The 10,525-nt window shown below is 36.5% G+C and overlaps 1 protein-coding gene across 1 annotated transcript in view; it reads right to left on the bottom strand.

Moving 5' to 3' along the window:
• LOC124115354 (40S ribosomal protein S8-like) overlaps nucleotides 1-10,525 on the bottom strand; it is a 57,693-nt gene that overhangs the window by 6,394 nt on the left and 40,774 nt on the right. The gene's annotated exons all lie outside the window — the stretch shown is intronic.

Raw genomic sequence — 10,525 nt, 5'->3', positions numbered from 1 at the left:
GGTTCAAGTTAAAGTGTATTTTTATTGTTAAAGGAAAAGTCATGTTCACGCAAGTATTTGTGAAGCATACTTGGAATGTTTGTTTAAATAAATAATAAATTCCCAATGTCCAGCTACCACGATACTTGTTTATTCAAACGACTTCTTCTGAACCACTAATAGGAAATAAACGAAATTTGACTGGAAGCATCCCTAGGTGGTGGGGATTCAAAAATGTAAAAATGGCTTGGGCTGACACTTGGACACAGTTATGATCACCGTGTAACCATATGTACAATTGTGAGTATAATGAGAGGAATGCACATATGCTACAAGGTTTGGCCCTTCTGTTCATCTGTCCGGTACTTCCAAAGGAGTTAGAATCTTGACCATAACATGCAAACCAATATTATCCCCACCCTATAATAAACAGATACATTGTCTACATATCTTCGTTATGAAGAGAATAATACCTTTAATATGATTTATCCTGGATCATAACATGGAAACGGTTCTGGTCCAATAAAAAAAATCTTCTGAACGTCATGATATCAGCAGGTAATTTTGTTGATGATTAAAGCTTTGAACTTATGATTGGTTGGTTGGTTTGTTGTTTAACGCCGCACTCAGCAATATTCCAGCTATATGAAGGCGGTCTGTAAATAATTGAGTCTGGACCAGACAATCCAGTGATTGATATCATAAGCATCGATCCACATAATTGGGATCGATGACATTCATCACCAAAGTCAGGGAGTCTTGACCACCCGATCCTGTTAGTCGCCTTTTACGACACGCTTAAAGTACTGATGGAAATGAAAAAAAAATGTTTTGCTGGATTTAATAATCGACACAAAGCATTACGTAGATGTAAATACGAAATAACAAAACAATTGGAAAAGTACTAGTCTGGATTCGCTAGTTTTATCTGAGTGCTCAATACAAAATGTACTTTACAGGAGGTAATTTGTAGGCAGTTTCAAAATTCAAAAATAAAACTAAGTCCAAATTGACATGGCAGAAACAGGCTACAGGCATTATGCAAATTAGCCTGGAAAAAAGTTATCTATGTTCATGTACATAATAATAATGACATGTAAGTTGTTGTTTGAGAAGGGAATATGTTACTTTTACGTTCTGATATTTTGACGATGATTCACTATCCCACAATGCCACTCACAAATCACTAACTACTGACAAATCACATGCACGTGGGTTTCAAGCACCTGTTTTCACCTGTCGTCAAGTTGTCATAGGTCATGGACATTCACCTTGATCTACTAACACCTGGTTATGCTCAGTTTCACAATAGTCTGTTTTGTTCATATTTTTACACACTTTTTCGTGTAAAAAGACATAAAAACCTTTGATACGCTGTATTTGTGCCAAGGCCCAATTAGTACTAATTGAGTTGTTTGAATATTTATATATTTTGTATATTAACTGCATTTATTTATAATCTGAGATCGAAAACAACAGGTTTTTTCCATTTCCGTGAGTACTTAAGTCAAGTTTTACGGCAAGCATGGGTTGCTGAAGACTTTTCTACCCCGGAATCTTCATGGGTCTTGAACTTATGAGATATTTAAGTTTTTTTAATGGCATTTAGAAGTGATTCACATAAGGAACAGAATTGATGGATGTCATTCCTCGTAATGAATAAGTTGACATCCATTTATTCTCTTCCTTATGTCAGAGATATTTGTTATAATTTACATGATTAGTTGTTAACAGTAATAATTATTGGATTCATGACAATTCTCTTCAATAAAAGATTACATATGAATTTGAATTTGTACATTTTATCAATGCAAGTTAATTTATGGGAAGAACTTCAGACCCTCTCTTCAGATAATTCTGCCACCCCAAGATATGGAATATGGATACGATTGATTAGCCAAACCATGGCAATTACAGGTTCTCATTTCATCTTGGATCCTCTCAATGTTTTCCACTGTTGTCTCATACATGTACCAAAATACTGGCAGTTTATTAAGTCCAATATTCTGGAAGTGTGACCAGGGATTTGTATTAAAATTTAGATTTCCAAACTACCGTATATCGCTGTGTATAAGGCGAGTTTTTCGTACCTAAAATGAGGGGGTTAAGAAGGGGGGTGGTCTTATACACGGAGTCGAAGATCTCACATTTTTTTCCACTGGCAATGTCAACCGGCGTCCGATAGCCAGCCCAGCATTTGACAATAAAACTTCGCATTTCGTCCGAAATAACTGTTCCAATAACTATTTCCATACATAAACATGATTTGTATCTCTTTTCCTTGAATAAAGTTTAATAATTTCTGCAAATAAAGTTGAAATGACCCTCGCCTCGATGCAGATTGTCAAACCAGCTGACACGGTAAAACATTCAACATCCGTGAGTAGAGAGCTGGAAGTACTGGTAAGCATTTGCATATTGCACATGTGACCTAACATGTGATAACCGGTGAAGCTGAAATCAATTCCCGCTGTTTTTACAGTTGTATTAACAACTGTTGGAGACAGTGTGAATAAGTGATTGTGGAATAAACACGCTGAATGTGAAGCAAATTTAAGCCTAGTTAGTTACAAAATAGTTAATTGGCGATTAAATTACTCACCATTGTCTGTTATATGTTATTACTTCATAAATGAATTTTATTTTACGGGCACCAATTTGGTGTCGTACCGTGTAAACACAAAATGGCAACATGTGCTGGAGTTAAACACGCGACCATTCATCGTAGAAAAAACAACGCAAGATAAACAAATTTTTATTGCATATATAAGGTTTGTGTGCGCACTTGTGATGTGCTTCATTCCAGGTCGTCTTATACAAGGAGTATAGGATTTTGGGTTGATTTTGAAGGTGTGTACAGGGGGGTCGTCTTATACGTGGGGTCGCCTTATACACAGCGATATATGGTAAGTGACCTTGGCAAACAGATTGGGAAAAAACTCAATACTTATAATTTCCCTAAATTCTGAGTTATTTTAGGATGGCATAGATACTGTAAAACGTGAAATTAATGCGTCTCCAAAAGAATGTGACCGCTGGCCCCTAGCCAAAAATGCGACTCAATATGAATGCGACACCCTCCTCTCACGCATCAGTGGATTTATATCTAAACAAAATGTCCTGTGTCAGGTTTACAGGAGAATCCTCACCTTAATCCAATCTTACATTAATCCAATCACACACCAAATAGCACTGCTTATTAGCGCTGAGTAGAGTACTTCAGCTAAAACAATATGTGCGCGCTGGCTCGTGTCGGCCTTTGATGCAGTCGCAAAGAGCAGAGACACCATGTTGGGTGGCGTCTGTCTGGACTTGCAGGTGTGATCAGTGATGACATGAGTGAGTAGAACGCTGGTCAGCAGTGACAATTCACAGGATGTAATTAGTGTTTGAATGACATTGTTTATATACATGTACTTGTTACAAGTGCTGCTCAATACACATTGATGTGGAATACTTAGTTGTTTGTTTTCAGCGTATGTCTAAGTTGGTATTTCTTCTATCCAAAATGTCTTATTGTTGATATAAATGCAATGTTTAATAATGCGAGCAAAGACCACTCATTTTTCACATTTAATTCACGCTCGCGTCAATTTCACATTTTACAGTATGTTTAAACTATTGAAGAGGGAAGTGTACTGACATCTGATGCAGGTATGGGGCTTAATATCAGCCTCTGAGCAGGTCTAGATTTATTCCTGGTGACATGCCTAACCCCATGTTCCAGATGCCCAAATAAAATGTTATTTTTCATTTAGGCTGAAAATAAAATAAAATTGGTTCTCAGACAATAGCTTTTGAAAATATCGTGCAGGCTCTTTTTTGTTTTAGGATGTGTACATGGAATTTCTGGTTGTAGAGAGAGTTCATAATATATCTGGACTTCCGTTGGTAATCTATTTTATTAATTTTATTCAACATTTCATTCAATATTGTTTCAATTAACTTCGGCAAAATCATAAATACCATACATTGAATCGCTGAAAGTCATACTTGTTGTAGTTTAACAATTATATGTCAACATTAAGTTTTCGCAATCGCGGTCGCAAGGACAGTAATTGGTCAAATTCTTCCATTCGAAAACATTTCCGGCAATGGCTATCAGCTGAACCAAAGTGCTACGCTTATGGTTATTAAATTATTTCACATATAGATAGTAAAGCTGCAACTACACATGATACTGGAATAAATTATTCCTGATAAAATAATAGTTTCAAATAAAATTCTTCTGTGCATTGTATTAAAATTCTTTAAAGTTATATTATTGGCCGAATCACATCTGAATGCTACTACGGCTTAGTTTACAAGACGCACGGTAATCTTAATCTCTGCATATGTAACAATGCCAATCAGAACAGGAAATACGGCTAATCATTATGTTTAGTGATGTTTTATCTCAAATTTCAAATTTGCATTGACCAAGTTTAATTGATATAATCTGTTCCGTTTCCCTGAATTCGCTGAAGGGCTATGATGTAATTATTTTTTCTGCGGAAGACAAACACGTTTTATTGCAAATGTAGAGATTTTGTATGCACTAGTGATGTGCTTCATTCCGATTCGCTTTATAGCTGGGGTACATAAATTAGCATCAATTACCTGATTATTTTACGAGACGATTAACCTCTGCGTATGAAACATTGTCCCTCATACAGTACACAAATACCATTGAATTTGTATTTGAATACGTTAATCATGTCTAGTGATGTTGTATCGCAAATTTAATGTTTTTATTCACCAAATTTGCAAACAGCAAAGCAAGCGCACAAACGCCTATTGCCACCATGACCATAACACACGAGATGTGCAGTAAAGCAGTGCTCATGACAAGGGAAGTAACTGCACATTATATTGGATTGCAATGTTTTTAAGTATTGTAGCATTTCACAGTTGAGGTCTCGTGTTCAAGACGCGAAACATTTAAGGATTATTTTTTTTGAAAATGGAAATATAAACGAAACGTGTGGCAGACTTTATGATGATGCAGCGGTGCCTGAGAACCAAGAATATTTTTTTAGCCTCATTGTATAATAAAAAACAACGTAGCAGTGAGGGGAAATAACATACTGCTTTGATTTTATCAACTAATCTTGTATTTATATTCATTAAAAAGACTCACTAACTCTATGCCTTTCAGGTTACATTGGTTATACTTAAGAGCACCAGACATAAAAGTGCTTTCCATACAAGTTGAACTTAAAGAGTTTAGAAACATGATTTGTAAGTAAAAAAATTAAAATGTGACATTCTTGAAAGTTTAATTTTGTCAGTATTTGGTACAGCTATTACATTGAATGTTAGACAGTAAAACTATTAAGAAATAAAAGCATTGCATCATATGCAAATAACATCACTTTGACACATACCAGTCCTCATGTGTATTGCATATCGTGTTTGTGTATCATGGTATGTTTTGTATTGTTTGTGGTTTAACGCTTGACTCAGCAATATTCCAACTGTATGCCAGTGGTCTGTAAATAATCAAGAAAATCCAGTGATTGACATCAGCATCAATCCACATGATTTAGATGTGATGACATACATCAACCACGTCAGCGAGCCTGACCACTTGATCCTGTTAGTCACCTCTTACAAACAGTCCTTTTTACGGCAAGCATGGGTTACCTATCGTATCAGAAAGGGCCCTCCAATACCCAAGGCCTACTGACCCGAGTCAGAGTCAAAATTATTGATTTGGAAACAGAATTTTTTTTCAAAATCTCTGAATACAGGGCTAGAAATGCAATTTTGCCAAGTGTGCCACAAGGCACAAGGTATAAAATTTAGGTGTGCTTTGGGAAATCATGGGGTGCCCAGCCAATTATTTGTTACATTTCAGCATTAAATTTTTTAACAACCATTAAAGTGTTTGTTGTTTATTTGTGTCTCTCTGTCAGTAGTTCAATCAAAATGTTAATAAATTCATGTGATTGTAAGTAAGTGAGACATCTGTGATCTTAATAGTAAGTGATTTATTAAAGTTAAAGTGAGTTACAAACTTATTAGTGACTTCCATTTTAATGACTGTGACAGACAAGCCCCATCTGAAGTAAAATCTACTTAGATCTACCTACTTCTGATTTATTTTCATTGTTTACGTAATTGGAAAATCATTTTAAAAAGAATTATAAATAGTTTCTGTCATCACCCATTTCCCGATAACAGCGGCTGACCGCTCAGTAACATGAAGAAATACCCCCGTTTTCGAGGCTTCGTATGAATAACATGTTTGTCGAAGAATGGCATATGACACATTGCTGGAAAGCTTATTCCTTCATCTACACGCTCGTAACATCGCCTTGTTTTTTCCCCCCGTAGTTATAACAAGAGATTTCATTGGATTAAAATTGGTTTCTAATGACGCTTTCTTGCCAAAATCTGCTACAAGTTTCCTGATTGGTCAATTTTGAGCATGTGACAATAAGGCAGCCAATCAAATTACAGCTGTGATACCAAGCTCGTGTTTGATAAATTTCAGAAGTTGGCGAAAGATTTTTGTTAAATCGTGTTATTCTGAACGTTTTAAGCAGGAAATCACAATATATATAAAAAATATGGAACTTCATGAATGATTTTACATGCATATATTTTTATATTAAACATCGTGTCCTAGCCGAGAATTCAAGGCGACGAAAGCCGAGATGTCATTTGACTTACATTACACGCAATCGCACGAAAGGATGGATATAATAACTTAGATGTAATTTGATTACTTTTAGATATATTTTTGTTGATTCTATTTATTACTTTGTATAAAATATTCAAAGATTTGTTTAAAACGTCTTTATTTTGCTCTTTGACATGTTCAATGTGGACCCGTTGTCGAAATGTGTGTCCGAGAATTTTATTTTCAATAACATCGCGGGAAATAGATCTAGTGAATATTTTTTTAATTTATCGATAAAAAATGATAAATTGAAATGGAATACGTATTTCAGACATTGTGAAATGTGATAGATTTAATAAATGAATGATATTACATGTAGGTCCATCAAAATATATACTATTTTGACGTGACTACGGCTTGGCCGGTTAACCGCCCTACGGTGTCTGGGGACTCGATGCTTCTTGGCCGGAAAACCGGCCTACGGTGTTGAAAGAGTTAATTTATTGCTGACGAGATTTATATTTATCATTAAAATATGCCTTATATGGCAAAGGTAGGTTATTAATTCCTATTTTCCAAGCGTGCCATCGAGGCACGAAGATCATGATGCTATTTTCATTTTAGGCGTGCGATGGCATGCAAAATATGGTTAATTTCGAGCCCTGGAATAGCAAAAGGCATCAGTTGACAATCTGGTCTTTGTGTGTGCAAAGTTTCATGAAAAAATACCTATTAGTTTTAGAGATATGATCTGGACAGAAAATGATAACTAACAGACAGACCGAGAAGCTGATTACTAAATCCCCCTGTAATACAGTTGTATTACGAACTCTTGAAACAGGCGCTGAACACTGTTACGGGTAAAGAATTATTAGATTAACAGATTCGGTAACCTATTAAGGCAATCAGAGTAACTATGACATATATATGTCTCTGGTAACCACTTTGCAAATTCAGCAGGCAGATTACCTCCACACATAGATCATCATATTGCCATCCTTCAATACGTCAATGAGCCAACCTCAAGTATAAACAAGAGTCATCAAGATATGACAATGCCTTGCAGCTATCAGTGTTAGAAACAAACAGCATTAGTCCATTCTTCTTTATAACATACAAAAAAGCCCTTGTTAGGGCAAATTTCAACTTGTCCTTATGATACCTAACTATTGTGCATTTTTGAAAGGACTATAGGACTCATGCCAATTTCTTACTCTGTAGCTAAACAGGAAACACAATTTAAATGGTAAATCATGTCTAGTGATGTTTTATCACAAACTGCACATTCTTACTGAACAAGTTTCGTATCACCTTTTCATTCACCTGAAGGAATGCAACATAGTTTTTTTTACTGCACATAATGATCTAAACATATGTAGTGTAACCGAATCCTTGCACTGCTGCATGAAGCTATAGAAAAATGTAGTTATACATTTCCATTTTTAGCGATGAACAATCTGAGTTTAAGATTCATGTCGTCAAAGACAATTATTATTTGTATAAAGTGAGAATAATTGAGAAATTAAATGTAATTTCACCTGATATAGTCGTTTGTCATTTATGTACAGTATTCACGAAACTATTCAGATAAAAAATCATCAAATATTCCGCCATTGTGAATGTCAGGTGTGTACAGGTGTGTGCTACGTAGTAGATTGTACTAGGTTCACAGGTGTGATACGTAATAGGTCAGGTGAGTGCTACGTCATCGTTTTCGTGGTGGGGCACAGATTGGGTTACAGACTGATATCAAACAAACATCGTGCGATTATAACGATGTAAGTTTGTATACCCTTGTAATAATGTAGTAATGATCGTCTCAGCACTAATGTGTTACGAAACTTTCTCATGATTACTATATATTGATTAGTCTAATACATGTAGTCTTAAGTCATGAAATAAAAAAACCTGAAGAATGCACTTTTAAAATAACTTTATAAACGTTCAGTTGGAATATCGGCAATCGGTGTCAGTCACCAACTTTGTGAAACAATTAAACTATGAACTTTAAAATGCGTAATATCAATTCATTTTGTAAATGTATAAAATATAAAGAACTAGTTTTAAATTTAACATCAATTCATTTTGTAAATGCAAAAAAATAAAATACCTAACAGCAATTCATTTTTCATGTTTTTGACTTTTGTGAATGTACCGCTAAATATCAAAACGCTAACACTTGAAAACTTATTTGTTTCTGGCAAGGTCACTTGCCTCAAATACGACAAATAGTCATGAGTTCATTTGGTATTGAACATGAAAATCATCACTGATCAAAGACCTTTTTAAGGTTTTTGTTCAAGAATATCAGCTTATCGACATTGTCTGTTTTCAAGCTGCTTCGTTGTTTATTAACAAGTCCCGCGGCGCTGAAAACCCGCTCACTGGGGACCGATGTGGCAGGGATGGAGAGATAACGCTTGGCTAGCACTTCCAGTGCTGGATATGCCACTTCCTTCATCTTCCACCATTCCAGGGTAGACGGGATTCCTTCAGATACCTACATATCTCCTCTCTTGCCCGTTGATTATGATCTACAGCAACTTTCTCCACTCCTGTGACAATGACATCTGAGAACCAGTCGTCAACTCCAAGTGACTTCGATTTTATGCTGTCAGATTCAGTCTTGATCCTTTTCACGGGTGGCTCAGTCTCAACTGTCACCCCAGACTTGCTTGAATCTGTACTATCTGCAGTATCTGGTACGTTGGGAAAATCTGGCAATCGGGGCAAGTCGGGAAGGGCTGGTTCGCTCTCAGCTAAGTCAGCTTTCTCCTGCTTTATGCTCAAACGCATTGGTGTTTCTGACAACTTGCGATGTACTTCTGTCACTTCTCTTTGTAGCTGATCCTCTGCTGCAGATTTATCATCCTCAGTGATACAAGGTATCCCATTGTAACGTGGATCCAGCAGCGTTGACGCTACGAGTGTTTTTCTGAGTTTGTCTTTGGTGTAACGTTTGGACAAGTTTGCTGAAATTGCCGATTTAACAGCTTTAACAAGCCCACTGTCCCCATCCTTGACAGTCAAATGAACCCTAAGCTTGTACATCATTGGCAAAACCATGGAAACACTCGGCAGAGTAGCGTCACACAGAAGGGTTGTAGCTTGCTTTAATGGCTGCAAGACACGGATAATATTTTCTGCTTGGTCCTGTTCGGAGGGATCTTAAACCAGGCCATGTGCGTCTTTCTTAAGACTTTGATCAGTGAACGCAGCATGGATTGCTGCAGTTTGCTCCAGCAAACGCATTAGCATATCGTATGTACTGTTCCAACGCGTTTCGACGTCTTGAATAAGATTGTGAAGTGGTAGTTGCAATAACTCCTGTTTGGAATGTAAGACATTTGTGGCCAGCGGACTTCTTTTGAAATAACCAACGAGGTGTCTGCAGCGAGATTGCAGTTTGCTGAGACTAGCATTTGCGTTCAGACCCGCCTTTGCTGCTAAGTTCAAAGTATGGGCGACGCAAGGAATGTGTATTGTGTTTTGAAATGACCCTCGCCTCGATCCAGATTGTCAAGCCAGCTGACAGGGTAAAACAATCAACATCCGTGAGTAGAGAGCCGGAAGCATTTGCATATTTCACATGTGACCTAACATGTGATAACCAGTGAAGCTGAAATCAATTCCCGCTGTTTTTACAGTTGTATTAACAACTGTTGGAGACAGTGTGAATAAGTGATTGTGGAATAAACACGCTGAATGTGAAGCAAACATAAGCCTAGTTAGTTACAACATAGTTAATAGGCAATAAAATTACTCACCACTGTCGCTTATGTTATTACTTCATAAATGAATTATATTTTACTGGCACAAATTTGGTGTCGCACCGTGTAAACACAAAATGGTGACGTGTGCTGGAGTTACGCACGCGCCCAATCATTGTAGGCAAAACAACACAAGATAAACAAATTTTTATTGCAAATATAAGGTTTG

Source organism: Haliotis rufescens, unplaced genomic scaffold, assembly GCF_023055435.1.
Source record: "Haliotis rufescens isolate VD_foot unplaced genomic scaffold, xgHalRufe1.0.p SCAF_1, whole genome shotgun sequence".
In the NCBI taxonomy this organism is placed as follows: domain Eukaryota; kingdom Metazoa; phylum Mollusca; class Gastropoda; order Lepetellida; family Haliotidae; genus Haliotis; species Haliotis rufescens.
This window is presented reverse-complemented; position numbering and strand designations above follow the sequence as displayed.